This window comes from Macrotis lagotis, chromosome 4 (genome assembly GCF_037893015.1).
Source record: "Macrotis lagotis isolate mMagLag1 chromosome 4, bilby.v1.9.chrom.fasta, whole genome shotgun sequence".
NCBI classification, from domain to species: domain Eukaryota; kingdom Metazoa; phylum Chordata; class Mammalia; order Peramelemorphia; family Peramelidae; genus Macrotis; species Macrotis lagotis.
The window spans coordinates 201960746-201988321 of NC_133661.1; the positions used below are offsets into that span (position 1 = coordinate 201960746).

Sequence of the window (27576 nt, forward strand, 5' to 3'; positions counted from 1 at the left end):
GTATTCTAAAATCAGTAAAAAAGTGTGTGACTTGAACATTATGCTTCCTGGATTGAAAGTAGTACCATATGTGCTGTTATAGTTGGACTGGAAGGTTGTGTCATTTCATCTTCCCTGGAATAAAGTGCTTTGCATGTAGTAGGCACTTAATAAATTTGTTTTGATAGAACAAGTATCTAAGCTAAGACAAGAAGGAGATCAAGATAAAGTTCTTAACTAGTTCCCTGAAGGCTTTCCCCTTTCTGCTAGGTCAGCACATTCTCAGAATTTCTGCCTCCTGAGGAATTTCAGTCTCCAGCTAATCCTTAGCTATATGTACTCTGCTTTCCTCTTTTTTTGTTTTTTAATGTTATTTTATTTTTTCTAACTACATACAAAATCATTTTCAACATTCTTCTTTTTGTGAGCTTTTGAGTTCTTCATTTTTCTATGCACCCTCCCTTTCCTTTCTCCTCCCCAAGTCAGCAAGTAATCTGATATAGGTTGTACATGTACAATTGTGTTTAACATGTTTCCATAGTAGTCATGTTGTGAAAGAAGGCAGAATCAAAACTTAAGGGGAAAAAATGAAAAGGAAAAAAAACATAAAACAAGTTTTTAAAAAGTGAGCATGGGGCGGCTAGGTGGCGTAGTGGATAAAGCACTGGCCTTGGAGTCAGGAGTACCTGGGTTCAAATCCGGTCTCAGACACTTAATAATTACTTAGCTGTGTGGCCTTGGGCAAGCCACTTAACCCCATTTTCCTTGCAAAAAAAAAAAAACCCTACCAAAAAAAAGTGAGCATAGCATGTTTTGGTCTGCAGTCAGACTCCATAGTTTTTTCTCTGGATATGAATGGCATTTTTCATCAAAAATCTTTTAGAATCATCATCTCACAATATTGTTGTTAATGTGTACAGCATTCTCCTGGTTCTGTGAGCTCTCCTTTTAAAATCTTCTGAGTTCAATCCTCTTTGCTGCCCCTCTTTGCCCACTACCTTTGGGATCCCCTACCACAAGGATCGGTAGAACATATCTTTGATCAAGTAACTCAAGAGAATAGAAGGTGCCCAGTTTTTTTTTTGTTTGTTTTTTTATTTTAGATTTTTCAAGACCATGGGGTTAAGTGGCTTGCCCAAGGCCACACAGCTAAGTAATTATTAAGTGTCTGAGACCGGATTTGAACCCAGGTTCTCCTGACTCCAGGGCTGGTGCTTTATCCACTGCGCCACCTAGCCACCCCTCCACTGCGCCACCTAGCTGCCCCAGAAGGTGCCCAGTTTTAGAGAAAGCATCATAAACTGCAAGTCACTTAGTCTCCATGGAACTTAGGTTCCCTATTTGAAAAAAGGATTTGGATTTGATAATCTAAATTTGATACTTTCCAGCTCTAAATCTCTTTACTGTGCTTCCAGAGTTTTCTGTAGAGGAGATATTACCAGTAGATAACAGATATAAAAGGAAAAAGCAATCTAGAAATTACTCATAAATTTGTAAATGACTGAATGCTGAAAAACTACCTTTCCATGTATTGGAAAAATAAAATAAAATTTCAATTAAAATAAAAAGATTGTTAGGAATCTGGAAGAGAGTTATAGAAAATGAATCTGAGAATGCATCCAAAAAGCATTACACACCTTTGTAGTCAAGGGTGGCCAACATCTTACCCTTCTGATCATTTTCTAGTTAAAAAATAAAAATGTAATAGAGCAGCTATGGTATAGTTTTATTTTGTGCCATTCCTTGTCTCTTTTCATTTCCCCACCACCCACTGGCCTTGACATCTGCCTACCGCCCCCAATTCTGGTTAGCATAGACAAATTTGATTGGGAACAGATGGATAAGTGGGGTTTTTGTTATTGTTTGAGCTTTCATGACTGATTGCTTCACTGAGGGAAGACTGTTAAAATTCATGAAGAAAATTATTTGGCAAATTTTATTTCTAAAAAGATCTCCAGAAAAGAAATATTGCAACTGATTTCTGTGATTAAAATTATTGATGTCTGCCTTTGATTGCTTTGTCACAGTTCAGGTTTTCCACTTTTTTATTGGTAGAATAGAAGAAGATATTCATGGCATCATAGGTTTTGCAGTTGGAAGGGATTTGCAGAGCAGTTGTCTAACACATTTATTTTACTTTATTTTTTATTTTTATTTTTAATGTGTAATTCTTTTAACTATTTTTTACCAATTGCATGTAAAAACACCTTTTAATATTCAACTTTTATTTGGGATTCTTGTTTTGTTTTTGCAAGGCAATGGAGTTAAGCAATTTGTCCAAGGTCACACAACTAGGAAATTATTAAGTGTCTGAGGTCAAATTTGAGGTCAGGTCTGAGGTCAGGTTCTCCTGACTCCAGGGCTGGTGCTCTATCCACCTAGCTGCCCCTTAACATTCATTTTTTAAAATTTTGAGTTCAAATTCTCTCCCTCTTTTTACCTTGTCCCTCCTTGAGATGGGTAAATAATTTGATCTAGGGATATACATGTGCAGTTTTGTAAAAACAAGTTTGCATATTATTTGTGTTACAACACACTCATTTTACAAATGAAATAATTGAGACAGAGGGAAAAAAAGGACTGGTTATATAGGTATTAAGGATTCAAACTCAGGTCCTTTGAGGTCCTTTGACTTGCTATGGGATCATATCTAGAGATAGAAGGAATTTAGAAGTCATCTAGTCCTACTCCCACATTTTATAGATGATGAAATTGAAGCCCAACAGAAATTAATGATTTATTTAAGGTCAGGTAGCAGGTGTTAGGGGTAGCATTTGAACTGCTATCTATAGAACCACTTCTCTTTCCATTTTACCTCTTTTGCTTTAGAATCTAGTGCTTTCCATACTAATCTACTCTTTTTTTTTTTTTTTTTAGGCTTTTGCAAGGCAAATGGGGTTAAGTGGCTTGCCCAAGGCCACACAGCTAGGTAATTATTAAGTGTTTGAGACTGGATTTGAACCCAGGTACTCCTGACTCCAGGGCTGGTGCTTTATCTACTGTGCCACCTAGCCACCCCACTATTCTACTTTTTTAAAAATTCCTTTTATTAATGTCAAAACAGCTATCTTTTCTTATGATCGGTAGTTGCTAAGTGGTACCAGTTCATGTTCACTGACTCACAGAAACAGTCTTGCTATTTTGCCATCCTAAGAATGAATTCAGAAAGAGGCTGTTTGATGAAAATTAAGAACTTACTAGTAACTGTGCTTATGCTAAGGAGTTTCTATTCTGATGAAAAAGACAACACAAAAAGTCATGACATAAAAGATAAATACAAAAGGAAGGTAACCTTAGAGAGCCTGTCACTGGTATGTGAGTAGGATCAAGGAAGGCCTCTTAGAGGAGCTAATACTTAAACTATTTCTTTTTTTAAATTTTATTTATTTAAGGCAATGAGGTTAAGAGTCACTTGCCCATGGTCACACAGATAGGCAATTATTAAGTGTTTGAGGTCAGATTTGAGCTCAGGTCCTCCTGACTCCAGGACCAGTGCTCTATCCACTGTACTACATAGCTGCCCCCTAAACTATTTTTTTTTAGTTGTTTTTTTTTTTGCAAGGCAAATGGGGTTAAGTGGCAATGGGGTTAAGAGGCACTTGCCCAAGGCCACACAGCTAGGTAATTATTAAATGTCTGAGACCGGATTTGAACCCAGGTACTCCTGACTCCAAGGCTGGTGCTTTATCCACTACGCCACTATGCCACCCCTCCCTAAACTATTTCTTAAACAGAGTCACAGGGATCCTAAGAGTATGGAGTTAGAAGGAAAAACATTCTAGGCATGGGAAACAACAAAGATTTAATAATATCTAAAATTTGTAGAATATGCCAGACTCTCTGCTAAGCTCTTTTGCAAATATAATCTCATTTGATTCTCATAACAAACCTGCAAGCTATTTATTTTAACTCTCACTTTATAGATGAGGCAACTAAGGCAAACTTGCTGGAGGACAAATAGTTGGTGAATGACTGAGATCAGATTTGAACTATCTTCCTGACTTTAAGCTCAATCCTCTATCCACTGTGTCACCTAGCTGTTCCTTGAAAGACTTATATGACTCTGTCATTTGATGTGTGGAGTGAAATACAAGATTTTGAAAGGTAGAAAGAAAGGGGTCAGATTATGAAGAGTTTAAAAGCCAACAAAAGAATTTTTATGTGATCCTAGATGTAAAACCAACTCACTGGAGTTCATTGAACACGGAATGGAGTGGGGAAGTGGAAAAGGGTAGCATGGTTGACTCTGTACTTTTAGGTAAATCATTTTGGGAGTTGTGTGAAGCATATTTTGGAGTGAGGAGAGACAAGCTTAGACAGAACAACTAAAAGAATATTATAGCTGAGCTGTGAGAAGTGATGAGAGCCTGAACAAGGGTAGTGGGTGTCTGAGAGGGATAGAGAGTTGATGTGTTAGAAATAGTGTAGAGATAGAGATTAAGAGGCTTGGCCATTGATTACTTATATATAGGGTGATATATAGGGTGATTGAGAGTTTGGAATTGAAAATAAGTACAAGGTCTTCATTCTGGATGACTGAGAGTTTGGTATTGCCCTGACAGGAAAAGATCAATTCAGAAGAGAGGAGATTTTGGACTAAGATATGAATTCTGTTTTTGACATGTGCAGCTCGATAGATGCAAATAGGACATTCAGTTCAAAAAAAGGTATTTGGTGATAGATACTCTTATGAGAGAGTAAAGTTGAATATATAGATCTGAGAATCATCTGCATAAAGATGATAATTGAGCTCACAGGAGCTAGTGAGATGACCAAGTGCCAGAATATGGAGAGAAAAAAGAGAAGAAGGCTCAGGAGAGACCTGAGAGAAGTCCCCATACTTAGTAATTGTGAATCCAGTAAGAGTTTGAAGAGCGTACCCATAAGGTAGAAAGAGAACTAAGGGTGAACAGAATCATGTAAACTGAAAAGAGGAAAGAGAATTTAGGAGGAGAAAGTGGGAGCAGTGTCAAATCTTAACAAAAAGGTCATTTATTTTTTCAATTAAGGCAATATCGGTAACTTTGGAGACAGCAGTTTCAGTTGAATGAAGGAGTGAAGGAAAGGGAAAGAAAAAGGGAATAAGAATTTCTATAGTGACTATTATGTGCCAGGTAGCTATGTGAACATTCTTCCCTTCCCTCCTTGTTTGAACAAACATCTCATTTGATCATCCCAATAACTCTGGGAGGCAGATATTTGCATTAGTCTATTTTTCATTTGAGAAAAATAGGACAAACAGAAGTTAAGTGATTTGTCCAGAGTCACCCAGTCAAGTGCCTGAGGGCAGATATGAACTCAGTTCTTGTGGATTTCAGGCCTAGTGCTCTCTCTGCTGTACCACCCCAGCTGCCTCTGTGAAGAGATCAGAAGTCAGATTCTGTAGAGTTAAGAAAAGAGTGGAGGGATTGACTATATATTTGTTTTCAAGGAGTTTAACTGAAAAGAGGAGGGATTTAGGATGATAGCTAGTAGGCATGGTAGGATCTAGGAAGGGTTTTTTTAAGTATGGAAATGTGACTGTTAGTAGGTGACAGAGAAGAAACAAATAGGGGGAGATTTGAGCGTGGAGATAATGGTGGAAGGAAATCAACTGGATAAGACAGGAAGGTTGGGAATTAAGGATGAAAATACAGAAATTGACCTTGACAGTAATTTCCACCTCATCATCAGAGACTTGACTGAAGAAGGATATAGTAGGGGAAGATATCCAAGTTATGTGAGATGAGAAGGAAGAGTGAAGAAGGAACTCGACTTGAATGGCTTCATTTTTTTTTTTTTTTTACTTAAGAATGAAGCAGGAAGAGAATGGTGTTAGAGACTTGATGAGAGAAAGAAAGGTTTGGAATAATGTCTGTGGTGAGTGGCATAGGGAATTTAATTAGTAGTAGTAGTAGTAGTAGTAGTAGTAGTAGTAGTAGTAGTAGTAGTAGACGACTCGCGGGCCCGGTTGAGATTAGCTAGTCAGAATAAATTTTTAGTAGACCTAGTTATCATACTTTCATGATTTCTCCCAATTTAATCATAAGAGGAGTTAAATAAGAATAAGAATCAAGGAGATGAATGATAGAGATAACTTTGGATTGAAGTTTGACTAGGTGTGATCTGAATAGGACAAGAGGCCTTGGATTTGGGAGTAGAGAAAAACATTGAAATGAACTAGTTCACCAAGGTATTTAGATTGGGAGACATATTCAGGACAGGAATGATGCTTTGTGATAGTATTGAGAAATGGAAGAATTGGAGGACACAGTGAGGATAAAGAGTAATATCAAAAGGAGTGACACAGGAAGAGATAGAAATAAAGAATTAGATAAAGGAAATTCAAAGTTCTTGATATGAAAGAATACTTGTACAGGATGATGACAAAATCAGGGATGTAATAATCCATATGTATTATTGAGGTGGAGTGGAGGAGTAGGTCATGGGAGCTAAGTAGACTGGGAAACTGGAAGAGCATAAATGTTTATTGAATATCCTTAGAATGAGGGATGTAGGGACAGTTAGGTGGCACAGTGCATGGAGCACTGACCAGTCCTGGAGTCAGAAAGACCTCAGTTCAAATCTGGTCTCACAATAATAATTACCTAGCTGTGTGGGCAAGTCACTTAACCCCACTGCCTTGTAAAAGCTAAAAAAAAAAAATGAGGGATATAGTTAGGGTAAAGAGGAACACTGTGAGTTGGGCTCCAACCTCATTAAGAAAGGAGAGAAAGTATCCTGGGGTTCAGTAGATATTAGCTACCAGAATTTGGTTGCTGCATAATCTGGCAACTAAAGAGTCTAGAAGTGGCAGTGAGGATTGAGGGGTATTCCTTCTCTACCATTAGAAACAATGAGTTGGGGGAATCTTAGTCAGCTAATATATGCTAAGTCTATTATGTGTTAAGTGCTGGGGATGCAAAGTATACAAACAAACATGTATTTTTTAAAAAATTTATTTAAAGGAGCAGCTAGGTGGTGCAGTGGATAGAGCACCGGCCCTGGAGTCAGGAGTACCTGAGTTCAAATCGGGCCTCAGACACTTAATAATTACCTAGCTGTGTGATCTTGTGCAAGCCACTTAACCCCATTGTCTAAAAAAAATTTTTTTTTTAGGTTTTTGCAAGGCAGTGGGGTTAAGTGGCTTGCACAAGATCACACAGGTAGGTAATTATTAAGTGTCTGAGGCCCGATTTGAACTCAGGTACTCCTGACTCCAGGGCCGGTGCTCTATCCACTGTGCCACTTACTTAGCTGTCCCTCAAACTTGTACTAACAATCTGTATATACACAGATACAAACACATATTTTTTGTCTAACTCTTTGTGATCCTGTGAGGTTTTCTTTTTTTTTGTTTAGTTTGTTTTTAATTTTTAAAAAATATTTAATTTATTCTGAACTTAAGAAATAAAACAAGTATTTCTATAACATAGTAAAATAGAAAAAAGATGATTGTACATGAAATTACAAATCTATTTTGTACAACTTGCTATTCCCTTTAAATATATAATAAAATCATCATGTAATTTTCTTTTTCCTCCTTCTCTTCCCCCCACCCTAGAGATGGCTGCCATTAAAACCATTCTACAGACTTCTATTTGTCAGTTCTTTTTCTAGATTTAGATAGCATCTTCCTTCATATGTCCTTTATAGTTAATTTGAGTATTTATAATAGTCAAAATGATTTAGTCACTTAAAGTTGTTCTTAAAATAGTATTACTGTTACTGTATACAACATTCTCTTGGTTCTGCTCATTTTACTCTTTATTATTTCCTGCAAGTCTATTCATGTTTTTCTAAGATCATCAAATTCATCATTTATTTTTTTTGGCATTTTATTTTTTCCAATTACATGTAAAGATAGTCTTCAACATTCATATTTTTATTGTTTTTTGAATTTTACAAATTTTCCCCAATCTCGCTTCCCCCCCCACACACAGAAAGCAGTCTGATAGCTTTTACATTGTTTCCATTCATTGATTAAAATTTTATGTGTTGAGAGAGATATCATATACTTAAGGAAAAAATAAAAAATAAAAGTTAGCAAAATTACGTAATAAGATACCTTTTTAAAAAAAAAATTAAAGATAATAGTCTTTGGTCTTTGTGTAAACTCCACAATTCTTTCTTTGGATACACATGGTATTCTCCATCGCAGATACCTTAAAATTGTCCCTGATTGTTTCACTGATGAAATGAACAAGTCCATTAAGATTGATCATCAACCCCATTCAACATTCTTTTTTTTTTAAAGGTTTTTGCAAGGCAAATGGGGTTAAGTGGCTTGCCCAAGGCCACACAGCTAGGCAATTATTAAGTGTCTGAGACCCGATTTGAACCCAGGTACTCCTGACTCCAGGGCCTGTGCTTTATCCACTGCGCCACCTAACCACCCCATAACATTCATTTTTTATTAAGATTTTGAGTTCTAAAATTTTCTCCCTCTCTTTCTTCCCTTCCCCCTCCCCAGTCAATCTAATATAGGTTGTACATTTACAGTCATGTCAGACATATCTCTATATAAGTCATGTTGTGTAAGAAACAGAACAAAAGGGAAATCACAAAAAATAAAGAACAAAAAAAATTAAAAAGTGAAAATAATATGCTTTGATCTGATTCAAACTCCATAGTTCTTTCTCTGATTGTGGATGGTATTTTCCATCACACATTGAGTTGTCTTTGATCATTGTATTGCTTAGAAGAACCAAGTGTATTGTGGTTGATCATCTCACAATGTTGATTGTTAATGTGTACAGTGTTCTCCTAGTTCTGCTCATTTTGCTCAACATCAGTTCATACAAGTCTTTCCATGCTTTTCCGAAGTCTGCCTACTCATGATTTCTTACAGAGAAATGGTATTCCATTACATTGATATATCCCAACACGTTCAGCCATTCCCCAGTTGATGGACATCACCTCGGTTTCCATTTCTTTACCACCACAAAAAAGGGCTACTATAAATATTTTTTAACATGTGGTCCTTTCCCCTTTTTTAAGGATCTCTTTGGGATACAGCCCTATGAATGATTTTGCTTGGCTTAAAGTGAGTGTGTGCGTGTGTGTGTGTGTACAGGTACACATAGACACACATCCTGAATAAATTGAGTAGTCTCAGAGAAAAGGCATTAAGATTAAAGAGGATTTAGGAAAGACTACTTACAGTAGTAAGTAGGACTTTGGTTGACACTGGAAGGAAGCCAGTAAAGCGAGTACTAGAGATGTGGAGGGAAAGAATTCCAGACATAAGGAATGGCCAATGAAAATGTAGTTAGAAGATGGTGTACTTTTGTTCAAGGAACAGCAATGAATCTAATGTCACTGGATCATAAAGTGCATGGAGAGGGTAAAGTATAAGAAGGATAGAAAAGTAGAAAGGAGCCAGAGTATAAAGGACTTTAAAAACCAATCTTAAAAGATAAAGTTGGCACCATATATTTGGCAGCTACCTAGGTGGCGCAGTGATCAGAGTGCCAGGGCTGAAGTCAGAAAGATTTATCTTTCTGAGTTCAAATCTGGCCTGAGACAATGAAGAAGAATTGAGTCTTTTGAGGAGAGTGAAAGAAGAGAATATAAAAGCAGATTTGAAATTTAATATCCCCAAAACCTAAGATCTTGGTAACTGGTCTATCAGTTTCTGGAAAATGGAGGGAGAAAAGGAAGTAGTGTCAGATTTTATATTCTTGGACTCAAAGATCACTGCAGCTGGACCCTTCAACCATTATTTTAAAAGATGCTTTTTGGAAGGAAGGCTATGACAAATCTGGATAGTATACTTAAAAAACAGAGACTTTGCCAGCAGAAGTCTGTAAACAGAGTCAGTAATATGGTTTTTTCCCTTAGCAGTGTATGACTATGCACTGCAGAACTGATATTTTCAAATTGCTGGAGAAGACTTTTTAGAGTCCCTTGGACAACAAGCAGTTCCAAATCAGCCAATACTTAAAGAAATTAATTCAGGCTATTCACTGGAAGGACGATTACATACCGAAGCTGCAGCTTGAATGATCATTAGACAGGACCAAGGACTGACTGGTCATCTTCCTTCCTCCTTCCATATTAACCAGCAGTTGAGTATTCAAAGATCTTTCTCCCACCTGGAAGAAAATAATCTACTCAATATTGAAATAAACCTTAGGTCAGAGTTTCTTTCATTATACTTTTTCACTTGGTGAACTCATCAATTTCTGTAGATTCAGTGATCATATAGATGATTCTTAGATGTATTTATTGAGGCCTGTCCCCAACTTCACAATTCTAATTGCCTAGTAGGCATGTTGACTTGGATGTGCCAACTTCAAAGCTAAACTAATTTTCTTTTCCTGTCTTCCTAACTTTACTGTTGCTGTCACCATTGTTCTGGTCACTTAAGCTTACAATCTAGATGTCATCCTCAACTCTTCATACTCTCATCCTTCATTTCCAATCTGATGCCAAATTCTACTGATGATTCCTTCCTAGAATTCTTATGTATAATCCCACTTCTTTCCTTCGACATTGCCACTGGTCTGATGGAGGCCTTCATCACCCCACGCCTGGACTGCTTACAATAGTCATCTGATTGGCCTCTCTGGCTCAAGTCTCTTTCTACTCTAGTCCATCCTCCACTCAGTTATCAAATAGATCTTTCTAAAGCTCAGGTTTGACCATGTCACTAATTCCACTCACTCCATCTCATTTGATCCACTCTAGTGTCTTCCTTTTACTTGCAGGGTCAAAAATAAAATCTTATACTTGACTTTTAAAGCTTTTAATAACATAATTTTCTGTGTACTCTACAATGCAGTAACACTGGCCTCCTTGCTGTTCCTTGATCAAGATACTCTATCTACTGACTTTTTGCATTTTCACTGGCTATTCTCATCCTTCTCATCTTTGCCTCCTAATTTCCCTGATTTCCTTTAGGTATCTGCAACTAAGTCCTAATTTTTTTGGGGGGGGGTTTTCCAAGGCAAATGGGGTTAAGTGGCTTGCCCAAGGCCACACAGCTAGGTAATTACTAAGTGTCTGAGGCCGGATTTGAACTCAGGTACTCCTCACTCCAGGGTCAGTGCTCTATCCACTGTGCCACCTAGCCGCCCCTAAGTCCTAATTTATACAAGAAACTTTTCCTTAATCTTAATGACTTCCCTCTGAGACTACTCCCAATTTATCTTCTGGTTAGTCTTGATTGTATACAGTTGTTCTCCTCCATTAAACTGTGAACTCCCTAAGAGCAGGTATTTTTTTTCCCTTGTATCCCCAATATGTAGCTCAAAAATAGGTTATTGACTTGATGATTAGAGAATGAATACCTAAAACATGTCTCATCTGAATAACCAATTGGTCCCCAGGTGGAAGAACCAGGGATGGTTCTTTGTGTTTATCTGTGTATACTATGTTTATTCCCTGCATTCTTCTTTCTACTTTTTCCTCAAGTGTTAATGATCAGATAATCATACTCTTCCTATTCTTAAGGGCATAACAATCTGTGATCCTATTTTTTTTTAAGAAAGATTTTATTCATTTGAATTTTACAATTTTCCCCTAATTGTGCTTCCCTCCCCCCCCACCCCACCCCCCACAGAAGGCAGTCTGTTAGTCTTTACATTGTTTCCATGGTATGCATTGATCTAAGTTGAATGTGATGAGAGGAAAAATCATATCTTTAAGGAAGAAACATAAAGTATAAGAGATAGCAAAATTATTTAACAAGATACTTTTTTAAAAAAAAATGAAGGTAATAGTTGGCGAGGAGAAGATACTTGCCTAGATGTTCTCTCCATAATATTTCAAAAATCTAAATTTTTAAGAGACAGAATCCACAGAAAGATCCAGTGAGGCAATTCTCCAGACCAAGGAAAACTGGAAAATAGTGGAACGGCTCCATTCCACTGGGTTAGAGGGGCTGCCCGCCAGAGTGAAGAAACTTCAGCCTCCCAGAGGCAGCCCCAGGACACCTGGGAGTGGCTCACATCAGTGAGGGCAGTTCCTGACCTACACCCTGGGTAATACTATGCACAAATTGGAGGATCAGCGAAGCCCAGGCCATCAGGGCCATTGTGGCAGTCAGCATGGTGAGTGCAGCACAGCAGCCCTGGCAACCCAGATCCAGGAAATAGAAAAAGGCATGGAGCTGGCAAGCAGGAACCTCCAGGGAACTGAAGCCCATTGAAGGTAGGAAAGACTTCTGAGATTTGTCCTCTGTACCTGGAACAGGACTTTGGGGCTCTGACCACATTCAGATCCTGATCACAGTCTAGGCCCCCCATAGAACAGGTCCTCCCCACCTCATCCCCATGACAGAGGGGTGCGGTTGTGGTCATTCATAGACCAGGAGGGAAGTCAGAGCTTCACACACTGAGATCCCTGTGTGAGGGGGTGTTCCAATAATACTGAAAAGCTCAGGAAGCACCCCCAAACCAGGGACAGATTGGAGAAATGAGTAAACAGAGAAAAAAAGAATACATTGAAAAATATATTGTTTATGATCCCAAGAAGGATCAAATTACTCAATCTGAAGATGAGAAAGTATAAGCTCCTACATCTAAAGACTCCAAGAAAAATGAAAATTAAGCACAGGCTATATGATAGAGCTCAAAAAAAATTTTTTTAGGTTCTTTTTTTTTTTTTTTTTGCAAGGCAATGGGGTTAAGTGGCTTGCCCAAAGCCACACAGCTAGGTAATTATTAAATGTCTGAGGCTGGATTTGAACTCAGGTACTCCTGACTCCAGGGCTGGTGCTCTTTCTACTGCGCCACCCAGCTGCCCCTCAAAAAAGATTTTGAAAATCAAGTAAGGGAGATAGAAGAAAAATTGGGAAAAGAAATGAGAGAGTTGCAGGAAAAACATGAAAAAGAAGTCAGCAGCTTAGTCAAGGAGACCTCAAAAAATGTTGAAGAAAATAACATGCTAAAAACCAGCCTAGGTCAAATGGATAAAACAGTTCAAAAAGTTATTGAGGAGAAGAATGCTTTAAAAAGCAAAATTGGCCAGATGGTGAAGGAGATAAGAAAGCTCTCTAAAGAATACAAATCCCTCAGATGTAAAATGGAGCTAAAGGAAGCTGATGACTTTGCAAGAACTCAAGACACAGTACTTCAACACCAAAAGAATGAAAAATGAGAAGAAAATGTGAAATATCTCATTGATAAAACAACTGGAAAACAAATTCAGAAAGATAATTTAAAAATCATTGGGATACTTGAAAGTTATAATCAGGAAAAGAGCTTTGACATCATTTTTAAAGGATTCCTACAAGAAAATTGCCCAGATATTCTAGAAGCAGAGGGCAAAATAGAAATTGAGAGAATCCACTGATTGCCCCCAGAAAAAGATCCAAAAAAAAACCACCCCCAGGAATATTATAGCTAAGTTCCATAACTCCCAAGTCAAAGAGAAAATATTACAAGCTAGAAGGACACAATTCAAATATCGTAGGAGCTGCAGTCAGGAACACACAAGACTTAGCAGCAACTACATTCAGGGCTCTAGGGGCTTAGAATATAGTATTCTGGAAGGCAAAAGAGCTTGGAATGCATCTGAGAATCAACTACCCAGCAAAACTGAACATCCTCTTCCAGGGGAAAAGATGGACATTCAATGAACCAGAGGAATTTCAAATGTTCCTGTTGAAACAACTAGAGCTGAATAGAAGATTTGATCTTCAAATACAGGACTCAGGTGAAGAATAGAGAGTAGAGGAGAAGGGTAAAAATATGAGGAACTTAATGATGATGAGCTGTATGTATTCCTACATAGATAAATGATGCTGATAATGCTTATATGAAACCTCCTTCAATAGAACAGGTAGAATGAGCTTATAAAGATGAAGCACAGGAAAGAACTGAATTTGAAGATATAATATATTGTAAAAATGGAGGCTAAAAGGGAAACATACTGGGAGTAAGAAAAAGGATAGGTGGAATAGGCTAAGATATTTCATATAAAAGATAGTTTTTAATTTTTTTCCCTTTTTTTTTAAAGGTTTTTGCAAGGCAAATGGGGTTAAGTGGTTTGCTCAGGGCCACACAGCTAGGTAATTATTAAGTATCTGAGACCAGATTTGAACCCAGGTACTCCTGACTCCAGGGCCAGTGCCCTATCTACTGTGCCACCTAGCCACCCCTTTAATTTTATTTCAATGAACTATTGCAATGATATGGAAGAAGGGAAGGTGAGGGAGAATGAGGGAACCTGCACTCTCATCAGAAATGGCTCAGAGAGGAAATGTACAGCATGTATACTCAATAGGGTATACATCTAGAGTAAAAAGGAGAGAAAGGGGGAAGGGGGAAGGGTGGGGTTATGGGGGATAGAGGAGAGGGTAGATCATAGGTGAGAACAGTCAGATATAACACATTTTCTTTTTTACTTCTTGCAAGGGGCTGGGATTGGGTGGCCTGTTTGGGGCCACGGGTCTGGGGGGTTGTTGGGTCTCAGGGGTGTTATGTGGCCTCGGGCTCTCTTGGCCCCAGGGCTGGTGATCAGTCTGCTGCCACTCAGCTACCCTACCAAACATTTTAGAAGAGGGCCAGAGTGAAATGTAAGGAAAGAGAAAATATAATATTAGGTAGTGGGGAAGTATGGTTGGAGGGAATTACATTCAGCAACAACAGTGGATAAATATGGAAGTAACTTTTGTGATGGTCTTATAAAGAATGTGATCCACCTGAGACAGAGCTGATGGTATCAGAACACAGACTTGAAACATGTTTTTTCTTTCTTTTAATTTATTTCTCATGAAGGTCTATATTTTTTGGGGGGGAGGGAGTATTATGTTTCCTCTTAAGCAAGAATATTTTAGTAATGTATTAAAAAAACATCATTTGTACAAAAATAAAACAAAATTAATAAGAAAATTGTTCTTCAAAATTGAATAAATAAAAAATAAAATTGAAGGAAATAGTCTTTGATCTTTGTTTAAACTCTATAATTGTTTCTCTGGATACAAATGGTATTCTCCATTGTAGATACCTCAAAATTGTGCCTGATTGTTGCACTGATGAAATGAGTAAGTCCATTAAGGTTGACTGTCACCCCCATGTTGCTGTTAGGGTGTACAATGTTCTTCTGGTTCTGCTCATCTTGCTCAACATCAGTTCATGCAAATCCTTCCAGGCTTCCTTGAATTCCCATCCCTCCTGGTTTCTAATAGAACAATAGTGTTTCATCCTATTTTGAATCAGACTGCCTAGGTTTAAACTCCCTTCCTAGGCCATCACTCCTTGCTTCTATCAGCCTCACTCCTACCCCTATCTCTTTCTACTCCATTCGTTTTTTTTTTTCCTTTGGTCTTTTGGAACTCCTGTTGTATTGTTAACAAACTGCTTTGCATATTGGAAATATACCTTTCCCCTGGAAATTGTTTATATTTACTCTTTATTTCTTTATGTACATGATATATTATCCTTTCTCCCTCCCCCTCAGCTTCTGTAGAGCATAATCCATTTCCTTTTTTTGTCTGTAATTCCTCAGCACCTAGTGCAGTACCTGGCATATAGTATCACTTAATAAATGCTTATATAATTGAATTATATAACTTTTGAATCATTATTACGAAGTAGGAAAGAATAGTTTAACCAGTTAGTGTTTATTCTGAGTAAATATGTATTGGAAGCAACACAATCTTTCAAACAATGAAAGATTAATTTTTAAATCATTTCAAAGAGGGGAATTTACTAAAAGAATGGGGAAGAATCACACAGATGGTATTTGTTTCCAAAAGATGACTATATATATATATATATATATATATATATACATATATATATATATATATATATATACATATATATATATATATGTATACTTTTTCTTTCTTTTTCCAAAGAAACAGAGATGTATTTTTTGTCTGCTCTTTGGGTTGAGGCAACACTCTTCAGAGTAGAAGACTGTATTTGTGAGTAATAGTACAGTATTGTACTGGGAATAAGGAGACAGAAATTCTAATTTTAGCTTTGCTGATAATTAGTTATGTTGCCTTCAGCAAATAACTTTTCTCCTTGGCCCAGGTGATAATTTATAAGTTGCCTTCTAACTCTAAAGCAGAGCCAAGATTAACGCTATAGAATGCTAATTTACTACATTACTTGGACAAGTCATTTAACTTCTCTAATCATCATTTTTCTCACTTTTAAAATATTACAAAGCATATGATCCCTCTATATTTATTAGTTACCGAATAAAAAGAATAAGCAAAAACATTTGGCTAATTAGTGTAGAATATAGTCTGTAAGATTCTATTTCATCAAAGTGCTCCCTTGTATATGTTAAGATCATATAACATTTCTTGCTTAGATGCAGTTTAACTTTATGTAATCTGCTTATTAAGCTGAAATGAGCTATTTAACTAGGATATGTATGATCATCAGAGATGTTCACTACTGACATGGATGATATCCTGTGCAGAGTTCAAATGAAAAAGATTTGTTATAGATGGTGAAGTCATTTCAGGTGCTCCCTTCTTTAGATAACATTATGGCAATGGCATCAAATTCTGAAATAGGAATGGATTTTGTTAGTTACATCTATAACCACTTAAAACAGACTGCACTAACAATCTATAACCCTTAATTCCTGAAATAAATTCATCATGGTTAAAGTCTTTAATTTTGGGGATATGTTGCTACAGAATCTTTGCTAGTATTTTTTTCATTAAGGATATTGGACTATAGTTTTTTCTCTGTTCTTTGTCTACTTGGCTTTGCTATCAAGAGTGTATTTGATTCATATAAAAATTTGGTAGAATTGTTTATTTTTTATTTTGTCAATAATTTATGTAATACCGGAATTAATTGTTCTTTAAATGTTTGATTAAGTTCACTTGTAAATTCATCTTGTCCTGAAGTTTTTTCTTTGTAAATTTCTTAATAGCTTTTTTTTAGGTTTTTGCAAGGCAAATGGCATTAAGTGGCTTGCCCAAGGCTACACAGCTAAGTAATTATGAAATATCTGAGGTTGGATTTGAACTCAGGTTCTCCTGACTTCAGGGCCAGTGCTTTATCCACTGCACCATCTGCCCTGTCTTAATAGCTTAAAATTTTTTTTTATTTTATTTCATTTATTAATAGCTTTTTCAATTTATTTTTTCTAAGGTTGAGCTATTTAAAGCCCCTTTTTAAAATCATTAATCTTAATATTTTTAAAACTATTACATCTATTCATCTTCATTTCTCTTAATATTATCAGTTTTTTTAGCATGTTACCTGGTAGTGTAATTCTTGGCATTTTATTTTTCTCTTCATTTCTTGTTTAAACATTACTAAAATCATCTTGTTGTAAGAGTAAGCATAATTCCCCCCCCCCATACAAATAGAAATATCTCATGAAAAACAAAGTGAAAGAAAGAAAAAAAAATTGTACTTCAGTCTGTGTTCAGATATCATCAGTATTGTTTCTGGGGTGGATCTCATTCTTTATCATAAATCCATCAGAGAAGTTGCTCCCATATTTTTCCCCCCACAGTTGTTATTGCTGATTTTATTTCCCTCCATCATTCCTCCCCACTCCTATTTATTGTATTTTAGCACACGCCCTGGAACTAGGAGAACCTGAGCCACCCCCCCCACACACACACATACACATACCCAGCATCCATTCACCGTGTGGCCCTGGGCAGGCCACCCAATCCCACCACCTTGCAAAAAAAAAAAAGTGTGCTCTGATTCCCCTCTCCTTTGATCTACCCTCTCTTCTATCATCTACACCCCTCCCCCCTTCCCTTGTCCCCTTTCTCCCATCCCTTTCCTCTCAGTTTTTCTCTAGGGTAAGAGATTTCTATACCCTATTAAATGTGTATGTTGTTTGCTCCTCTATTTTGATGAGAATGAAGATGCACTCATTCCCCCTCACCTTTCCTCTGTTGCATAAGCTTTTTCTTGACTCTTTTACTTGAAATATCTTAGCCCATTCTACTTTTCCTTTCCCTTTCTTCCAGTACATTCCCTTTTCACCCACTGACTCCATCTCTATAATATATTATACCTTCATGTTCTCTCCTGTTCCTTGTCTAAGGATGCTTCTCTTAACTGCTCTATTAACTGAGATGGTTCATATGAGTTATCAGTATCCTCTTCCCATGTAGGAATACAAGCAGTTTGATATCCTTAAGATCCTCATAATTTGCCCTTCCCAGGCACCCTCTCTGTGCTTCACCTGAGTCCTATACTTGGAGATCAAGCTTTCTGTTCAGCTCTGGTCATTTCAACAGGAAATTATGAATGTCTGTCTTTTCCCTTGGAAGAGGATGTTCAGTTTTGGTGGGTAATTCATTCTCAGTTGCATTCCCAACTTCTTTTGTCTTCTGGAATTTCATATCCAAACCCTTTGAGCCCTTAATGTAGATGCTGCTAAATCCTGTGTAATCCTGTCTGCAGCACCATGATATTTGAATTATTTGTTTCTGGCTGCTTGTAATATTTTCTCTTTGACTTAGGAGTTCTGAAATTTGGCTATCACATTCCTGGGGGTTAATTTTTTTTGGATCTCTTTCAGGAGATTGGTGGATTCTCTCAATTTCTTTTTTGTCCTCTGCTTCCAGGATATCAGGGCAATGTTCCTGTAGAAATTCTTTAAAAATGTAGTCAAGGCTCTTTTCCTGATTCTGACTTTCAGGTAGCCCAATAATTTTTAAATTATCTGTTTTTCAGGTCAGCTATTTTTCCAATGAGATATTTCATGTTTTCTTCTAATTTTTCATTCTTTCAGTATTGTTTTATTATTTCTTGATTTCTCACAAAGTCATCAGTTTCTTTTAGCTCCAATCTACATTTTAAGGAACTGTTTTCTTTAGAGAACTTTCTTATCTCTTTTTACATCTAGTCACTTCTGCTTTTTAAGGCATTCTTCTCATTCATCTTTTGGACTGCTTTTTCTATTTGACCAAGCTGGTTTTTAACATGTTGTTTTCTTTTGTATTTTTTTGTATCTCCTTGACTAAGCTGCTGTTTTTCACATTTTTACTGCATCGCTCCTGCTGGTTTTCACATTTTTACTGCATCGCTCTCTTTTCTCTTCCCACTTTTTCCTCTACCTCTCTTACTTTGATTTTCAAAATCCTTTTTAAGCTGTTCCATAGCCTGAGCCCAAGTCCTATTTTTCTTGGAAGCTTTGGATACAGATGCTTGGACTTTGTCATCTTTTGAGTGTGTATTTTGATCCTCTGTGGGAAAAAATAATTATCTATGGTTAGATTCTTTTTTTCCTATTTACTCATTTCCCTAGCCTGTGACCTGGTTTTGAGGTGCTTCCCAAGCTTTTGAGTATTATTTGGACACCCAGGCAAAGACTTCAGTTCCTTAAATGTCTTATGAGAGGCTCTGACTGCTCTCTGTCTCTCTCTCTCTTTTTTCTTTTTTCTTTTTTTAAGTTTTTGCAAGGCAAATGGGGTTAAGTGTCTTGCCCAAGGCCACATAGCTAGGTAATTATTAAGTGTCTGAGGCCAGATTTGAACTCAAGTATTCCTGACTCCAGGGCCAATGCTCTATCTACTGTACCACCTAGCTGCCCCTCTGACTGCTCTCCTGCCTGTGTTCTGGTCTGTGGATGACCATAAGTACTCCCTTCTTCCCTGGAAATGTGAGGAGGGTCCCTGTTCTGCTATGGCAATAGGGGGCTCCAGACTGCAACCAGGGTCTGAATCTGGACAAAGCAATAGAGTCCTGCCCCAGCCATATCAGAGAGACCTCAACAGTTCCCCTGGACCCTCTTATCTTCTGTGGCCTGAGTGCTTTGGAAGCGGCTGCCAGGTGTTTCCCTGCTAGGTCCTCTGTAGGCCTGTTTTCCATTACCTGGACAGGGCCTGTGCTGAGGGCCATGCTGGCCTGGGCTCTGTGCTCACTCTGGCAGAGCTTTCCCCACTGATCTTCTAAATTGTTCTTGGTGTTCCCTCGGTTGGGAAGTGTGCTGCCTCAGCCAGTTCCCCCAGGGACCCAGCCAGCCTGTGGAAGACAGTGGTTCATTCTAGTGCTGTATAATATTGGCTGCACTGCCTTGCCTTCTGAGCTGTGTGGAACAAAGTCTTCCCATGGATCTTCAGTTACCTTGGGCTGGAGAATTGTTTTACTGGGTCTTTCTGTGGTTTCTGCCGCTCCAGAATTTAGTTAAAGTCATAATTTTAACGTTTTTGGAATAGTTTGGAAGAGAGCATCTGGGAATTCTTGCCCTACTGTGGCTATCTTGGCTCTACCTCATGAATTCTTTTTTCATTTTTGATATTAGTGAATTAAAAAGCAATCACCTAATTGTAAAGCGAGTTCTTTTTTGAAAAAAAAATACACACCACAATAAAATAGATTAAACCATTGGCCAATTTGATCTAGCAAGGAGGAAAATCAAAATAGCAATATCAGAAATGAAAACAAATTTACAATAAATGAAGAAATGAAGGATATTATTAGAAACTCTTTTTGCTCATCTGTATGTCAATAAACTGACAATGTAAATGAAATGAACATTTATACAAAACAGATTATACAATGAATCAATCTTTCATTGATTGCACTTTTTTTTTAGGTTTTTTGCAAGGCAATGGAATTAAGTGACTTGTGAAAGGTCACACATCTAGGTAATTATTAAGTGTCTGCACCACCTGGCTGCCCCCTCATTGATTATATTTTGATTGATAGAACTTTTGTCAGATCAGATAAAAAGAATATATTTTTACAAAGGGGATATAAGTTCAAAACAGGGTAAAACAATAAAGAGGGCAGCTAGGTGGTGCAGTGGATAGTGCACTATCCCTGGAGTCAGGAGGACCTGAGTTCAAATCTGGCCTCAGACACTTGATAATTGCCTAGCTATGTGACTTTGGGCAAGACACTTAACCCCATTGTTGTAAATAAATAAAATTTTTAAAAAATCTATTCTACCCTACAGGGAAGTGGAGGAGGTGGCAGGGGGAGAAGGGACAGAAAAGGGAAGAAGGAACTGATAAAAGGTAAGGTGAAGGTACATATGTAAATAAACTTAAAGTTAAATTTTAAAAGAAAAGTTAAAAGGGAAAGTGAACAAAACATTGGAGAGGAGGAATAAGAGGAAAGAAAAGAGAAGTACAAATTGAGAAAGATAACATGGAAGGAAATAAAGATTTAGTTAACCGTAAAAGTGAATGGAATGAACTCTCCCATAAAACAGAAGTGCATAGCTGAATGGATTAAAAGTCATAATCCTAAAATATGTTGTTTATAAGAAACACATTTGAAGCAGAGAGATACATACAGGTTAAAAGTACGGAGTACTATTGTTCTATAAGAAACCATGAATGGTCATATTCCAGAGAAGAGTCTAAAGAATTTTAGTAACTAATGCTGAATGAAGGGAGCAGAACCAAGAAAACACTGTTCACATTAACAACAATATTATGAGCTGATCAGCCTTGATGGATGGAGCTTTTATTAGCAGTTCAGGCTGCTGGGACACCTGAGAGACCTACTTGTTATAGACTATGCCATCTGCATCCATATGAAAAAACAAACAAAACCAAAAGAACACAGAATCTGAATATACACTATCTCATATTTTCAAATTTTCTCTTGTTTTTCCTTCCTATTCCCCTTGATTTTCTTTCTTTTCCCTTAGTCCTAATTCCTCATACTGAAAATGACTAATATGTAAACATGTTAAATATCAATGTACATATACAATGTTCATTAGACTGATTGCCACTGAGGGGAGGGGAGTGAGAAGGGAGGGTGGAAAGAAATCATATTGTAACTTAAAAATATGCATGTGGATGAAATTTGAATTCATGTAATTGAAAAAATAAATTATCAGTAAAAAACCCAACAACACAGAATTATAGAAATGATAGAGAATTTAAGCAATCTAACTCAGAAAAAGAAATTACACAATCCTTATGCCTGCAAAGGGGAACAACCCCTAATAGCCAGGATTAAATGGATTTATAAATTAATTCTAGGAAACATTCAAGGAATAAATATATCCAATATTCTATAAATTGTTTGCAAAAATTGGAAAAGAAATTATTGTATCAAATTCTTTCAATAATAATATAATTAGGTTTTAATATCTATAGAAGATAGAGCCAAAAAAGAGAAAGAAAAGTATGTGTTTACCTTTAATGAACACATTCAAAATTTTAAAATCATATATTAATATATAGGCTGTAAAAATCACAAATATCATTTTGTGAGATTATATTTCTGTAATGAAAGTAGAACTCTTATTAGAAAAACTATGAACATAATTGACCATTTTAATAACAAAAACAATACAATTAAATAAACAGATACTGAAAAACTTTTGACAATATACATTTCTTTTAAAAAAAACCCATACACAAAATAACTAGAAAACAGAGGAATAACATAATTTCCTTAGCATGGTAAATAGCATATATTTAAAATCAAAAGCCAGCATTACATTTGAAAGAAATGAGTAGAGTAATTTCCAGTAAGAATAAGGATAAAGAAAGCATGTTTTTTGTCACTACTGTTGTTTGATATAGTGCTAAGAATGTTAGCTATTTCAGTAAGAAAAGACAGAGTTTGAGAAAACTCATGCATAAACAAAGAAGAATAAAAAATTATCACTTTTTGCAGATATGATGGTATACTTAGAATACCATAGAATCAACTAAAATTAATTGAAACAATAATTTCATGGAAATTAGCTGATATAAAATAATAGACATTATTATTTTTGGTTAATATTAATGAAACAGCTGGAAAAGGTAGAAAGAGAAAATACATTTAAAATAATGAATGTGGAGGCAGCTAGGTAGTACAGTGAATAGAGCATTGACCCTGGAGTCAGGAAGACCTGAATTCAAATGTGTCCTCAGACACTTAATAATTGCCTAGCTGTGTGACCTTGGGCAAGTTACTTCACCCCATTGCCTTGCAAAAACAAACCAAAAAAACCACAAACCAAAAAAACCTCAAACCAAAAAACTTCCCAAAATACAAATAAAATAATGACTGTATAAAATGTTTGGGAATCTTCCTCTTAATGTAAGCACAGGAACTCTATTCATATAACTTTAAAACATTGTTTTAGGAAATACAGAACCACATAGTTGTAGAAATATTAATTGCTTCTAGGAAATACCCAGCCAATATAATAAAAATGGCAATTCCACCTAAATTAATTTGCTTATTCAGAATCATATCAATCAAACCACCAAATGATTATATTACTGAAACAGAAAAAACATCAAAAGTCATCTAGAACAGAAGGACAAAATTCTCAAAGGGAATATTAAAAAACATTGGGCAAGAAAGGGACTTCGTAGTATTGAATCTCAAACTATACTACAAAGAATAATCATTAAAACAACTTGATACTAGATAAAAAATAGAGGTCAATCAGTGAAACAAATTGGACATGAAGCATACCAAAGCAAATGAACCAAATAACCACATCAAGAATTTCAATATTTTCACCTGATAATATATTTATTTTTCCCCCTTCCTTCACTAAATCCTACTCTTCATCCTCTCTGTGGCATCCAATCCTTCAATCTCTTCCAAGTCTTCTCCTCTGTGCGAACCACACTATTCTTTTCCTATCTTTTTTTGTGGAGTCACTTCAACTCTACATTGCCTTCTTTAGAGTCCAAGACCCCCTGCCAAGACTCAGCCTTGGATCACCTTCTTTTCTCCCTAGCTACATATATGCTGCTGAATGTTGGTGAAGAAAATCATAGAACGATTTTGACTGCTTTCACTACAAAATGATATTACTCAACATCATTGGAATCCTGACTGCTTAAACCATCATTCTACAACTTCCTCATCAACTTGAATCCCACTCTCCACTGCAGCACTAACAAACTTTTTTATCCCTCCTCAAACTACCTATTCCTCCCCTCAGATCCCCCCATTAGAAATTAAGAACATTCCTTATTATGAGCTGCCCCCCCTTTTCTCATCTCCTCTTAACTTCTTATCACTCAGATATTTTCTGCCACTCCTGTCTCACATGGTGAGATGACTTCATTCCTCACTAAGGCTGATTCTTCAACTTGTATAAGCAATCCTATTGCCTTATCTTTCATCCCAACTCCATCATTTATCTTCAGTCCCTCCTTGTCTTCTGCCTACAAACATTCCCATGTCTCCTCCATCCTGAAAGAACTCTGACTTGATCCTTTCATTACTGTTAACTATCTACCCACATCTCTTTTGCTCTTTCTGGCAAAACTCCTAGAAAATACTGTCTTTAATAAGTCGCTCCACTTTATCTCCTCTCACTCTTTTTTTTTTAGGGTTTTTTTTTTTTGCAAGGCAGTGGGGTTAAGTGGCTTGCCCAAGGCCACACAGCTAGGTAATTATTAAGTGTCTGAGGCTGGATTTGAACTCAGGTACTCCTGACTCCAGGGCCGGCGCTCTATCCACTGAGCCACCTAGCTGCCCCCCCTCACTCTCTTCTTAACCCTCTAATAGTCTGCTTCTGTTCTTATCATTCCACCAAAAGTGTTTTCTCCAAGTTTAACTGTGTTCTGTTACTTGCCAGATGTAATGATTTTTCTCATTCTTCATTCCCCTTGACTTCTGGGCAGCTTTTGACCCTGTAGATCCTCTCTAGTTCCAGATACTCTCTTCTCTCTGACCACTCCTTATTCTCCTTTGCTGGATCCTAATCCATCATATCCACTAATCAAGGATGTCCCACATGCTGAGTCCTGGACCTCTTTTCTCTATATACTATTTTACTTGTTGATCTCATCAACTCCCATGACTTTAATGATCAAGTCTACATGCTGATGATTCTCATATCTCCCTATTCTATCCCAGATTCTCTGTTGACTTCCAGTCTCACATTTCTAATTGCCTTTCAGACAACTTGAATTGGATGTCTGACAGAAACTTTGAGCTCAACATGTCCAAAAGTGAATTCATTGTCTTTCCCCCTAAATACTTCTTCTTTCCCTCTTCCCTGTTACAGGAAAGCAACCATCCTTGGATTCTTCGCTTTTATTTTATCCCCCATATCCAAGCTGTTGCCAAGGCTTATTGATGTTAACTTTTGCAGCGTCTCTGGAATATGTCCCCTTTTGATCTTTCACATTGCCACTACTGTGATAGTAGCTTCATTATCTCATACCTGGACTATTACAGTAGCCTCTTAGTGGGCCTGCTTGTTTCAAGTGTCTTCCCATTCCAGTCCATCTTCCCATTTAGCCATCAAAATGTTTTTATAAAGCCCAGGTAAACCACCCCTCCCTGCCCCCCACTTCCCACTCCATAAACTTTGCTTCCTATTTCCTTCAGGATCTGATACTAAAAATCATCTATTTAGGGTTCAAAGCCCTTCATAACGTAGTTTCTCTCCACTTCCCTGTTCAAACACACATGTTTTTCCAAACTTCTTACACCATACATCCTGCTTCATATTTTTTAATCCTTCTAGATTGAAGCTGGTTTCCTTACCAAGTCACTTCATTTCAGCTCTAGATATTTTCTGTAGCTGTCTCCTTCATCTGGAACATTCTCTTTCTTTAGCTTCACTTACTGTCCTTCTTTGAGTCTCAACTAAATTCTTATCTTGCATAATTTTTCTTCTTTTAGCTAGTTTTAATTTTCCTTTGATCTTGTAGGAGGTAATACAAGGGCATGAACACTGGGTCTGGAGTAGAGGATCTGTGTTCAAGCCCCACTTCTAATGCTTCAAACTCATGTGACCTAATGTAAGGCATTTAATCTCACATGACTTCAATTTTCTTGTCTGTGAAATGTGGGGATTGGACAAGACAGTCTCTGAGATTATTTCCCATTCTAGGACTATGGTATTATGTTTATATGATTTCCTAAATTTCAATCTATGATCCTGTGATATATTGTATTCTGAAATTTTCCGTTCATAGATTATATGGTCATGCTATTTAAACGGTATAACAGGGGTAGCCAGATGGCACAGTGGATAGAGCACCAGCTCTGGAGTTAACAGTTCAAATCCATAATACTTACCTAGCTTGGACAAGTCACTAACCTATTGCCTTAAATAAAAAAAACAAAGATGTGAAACAAGAAAAATTTTCCTATCACCTATACAAAACTGCTTCTCTGATTCCATTAATCACCAAGGCTATATAAAATAGGCAGACATATCACTAAAAACCATTATTATGGCTTCAGGCTTTCTTGAGTACTAAAATAAATAATCTATTGATAGCTACACTGTTTTTGATCATTAATTCATTAACATGCCCATCGTGTTAGCAATTCTTTTTTTTCACTAATAATTCTTTTTTTTTTTTTTAGGTTTTTGCAAGGCATATGGGGTTAAGTGGCTTGCCCAAGGCCACACAGCTAGGTAATTATTAAGTGTCTGAGACCAGATTTGAACCCAGGTACTTCTGACTCCAGGGCCGGTGCTTTATCCACTGTGCCACCTAGCTGCCCCTCACTAATAATTCTTAACCCCAATTCAATTATTTTAGTAAATCTACTTAAATAAGTGTGTTCAATCTAGTGTATGGAATGAAGATAAAAGAGGATTGCAATTAAATATTTAATAGTAAAAAACCAACTATATTCCCAATGTTTTCCATAATGAACTCCACTGTTTAAAAGTTGCTGTAAGATATATCAAAATATCTATAAGAATAGTTGACTTAGCTGTTTCTTTTTCTATAAGAATATTAGCAAATGACTAAATGTTTGGCAGCTTGTGTACTGACGAAGCATTTAATAATCTTTTCAAGGCTTCCAACACAGTAACAATTAGAGAAATAATTCTTCAAGCAAGGTTAGAAAAATAAAACAAAAACAGTATTATTGTACTCTGATATAGCAGTTCAGGGTTTACAAAGCACTTTACACACATCATTGTACTCTGCTCTTAATAAATGATCAGATATATTACTGCTATATTATCAAGGGCCATGTCCTATTGTCCTGTTTTCCTCCATTGTAATGTGGGAGGGCCATCTTCCTGCTAGTCTTTTTTACTTCAGATACTGTGATGCCTATTTAATCTTTCAACTCTTTTCTACTCCTTTTCTGTTCTTCAGGTACTTTTATTCATCACATCTGATTACAAAATGCTAGCAGCATATTTAAAAAAAAATTCAAATCTAGAAACCATCATTCTGTCCCCATTTATATATATATATATATAATATATATATATATAATTAATTCATAATAACCTTTGAAGATAAAATTTCCTTAGAATAGTTTAGAAACTTTTAAGTTAGAATTACAATTCAAGGGGCGGCTGGGTGGCGCAGTGGATAAAGCACTGGCCCTGGAGCCAGGTGTACCTGGGTTCAAATCCGGTCTCAGACACTTAATAATTACCTAGCTGTTTGGCCTTGGGCAAGCCACATAACCCCATTTACCTTGAAAAAAAACCTAAAAAAAAAGAATTACAATTCAGATTTACACTGTAGTTTTATCATCATTTTTTTTTTGAAGACAGAGAGCAAGGTAACTATCTCTAGATTAAAAAAATTTCTCTTGTTTTATATGTTTGTTTTATTTATACATATTGCCTTTAAATCATAGTCATTTCTAAAGGCAAAGAAAAATCCAAAACTTACTCAGATTGACCCCGTAACAGAGTAACCCATAGAAATATTCCATAAGATTACTACATCTGACAGAACAGATCCTGGACCTCCCTGTCCTCCCAGTTAGCTAAGCTTGTAACATATTTGTCATTCTTATTTCT

The 27576-nt window shown here is 36.7% G+C and overlaps 1 protein-coding gene across 2 annotated transcripts in view; it reads left to right on the top strand.

Annotated features, from left to right (window-relative positions):
* The window catches only part of MGA (MAX dimerization protein MGA), a 230191-nt gene that overhangs the window by 56656 nt on the left and 145959 nt on the right, over positions 1-27576 (top strand). The window lies entirely within an intron of this gene.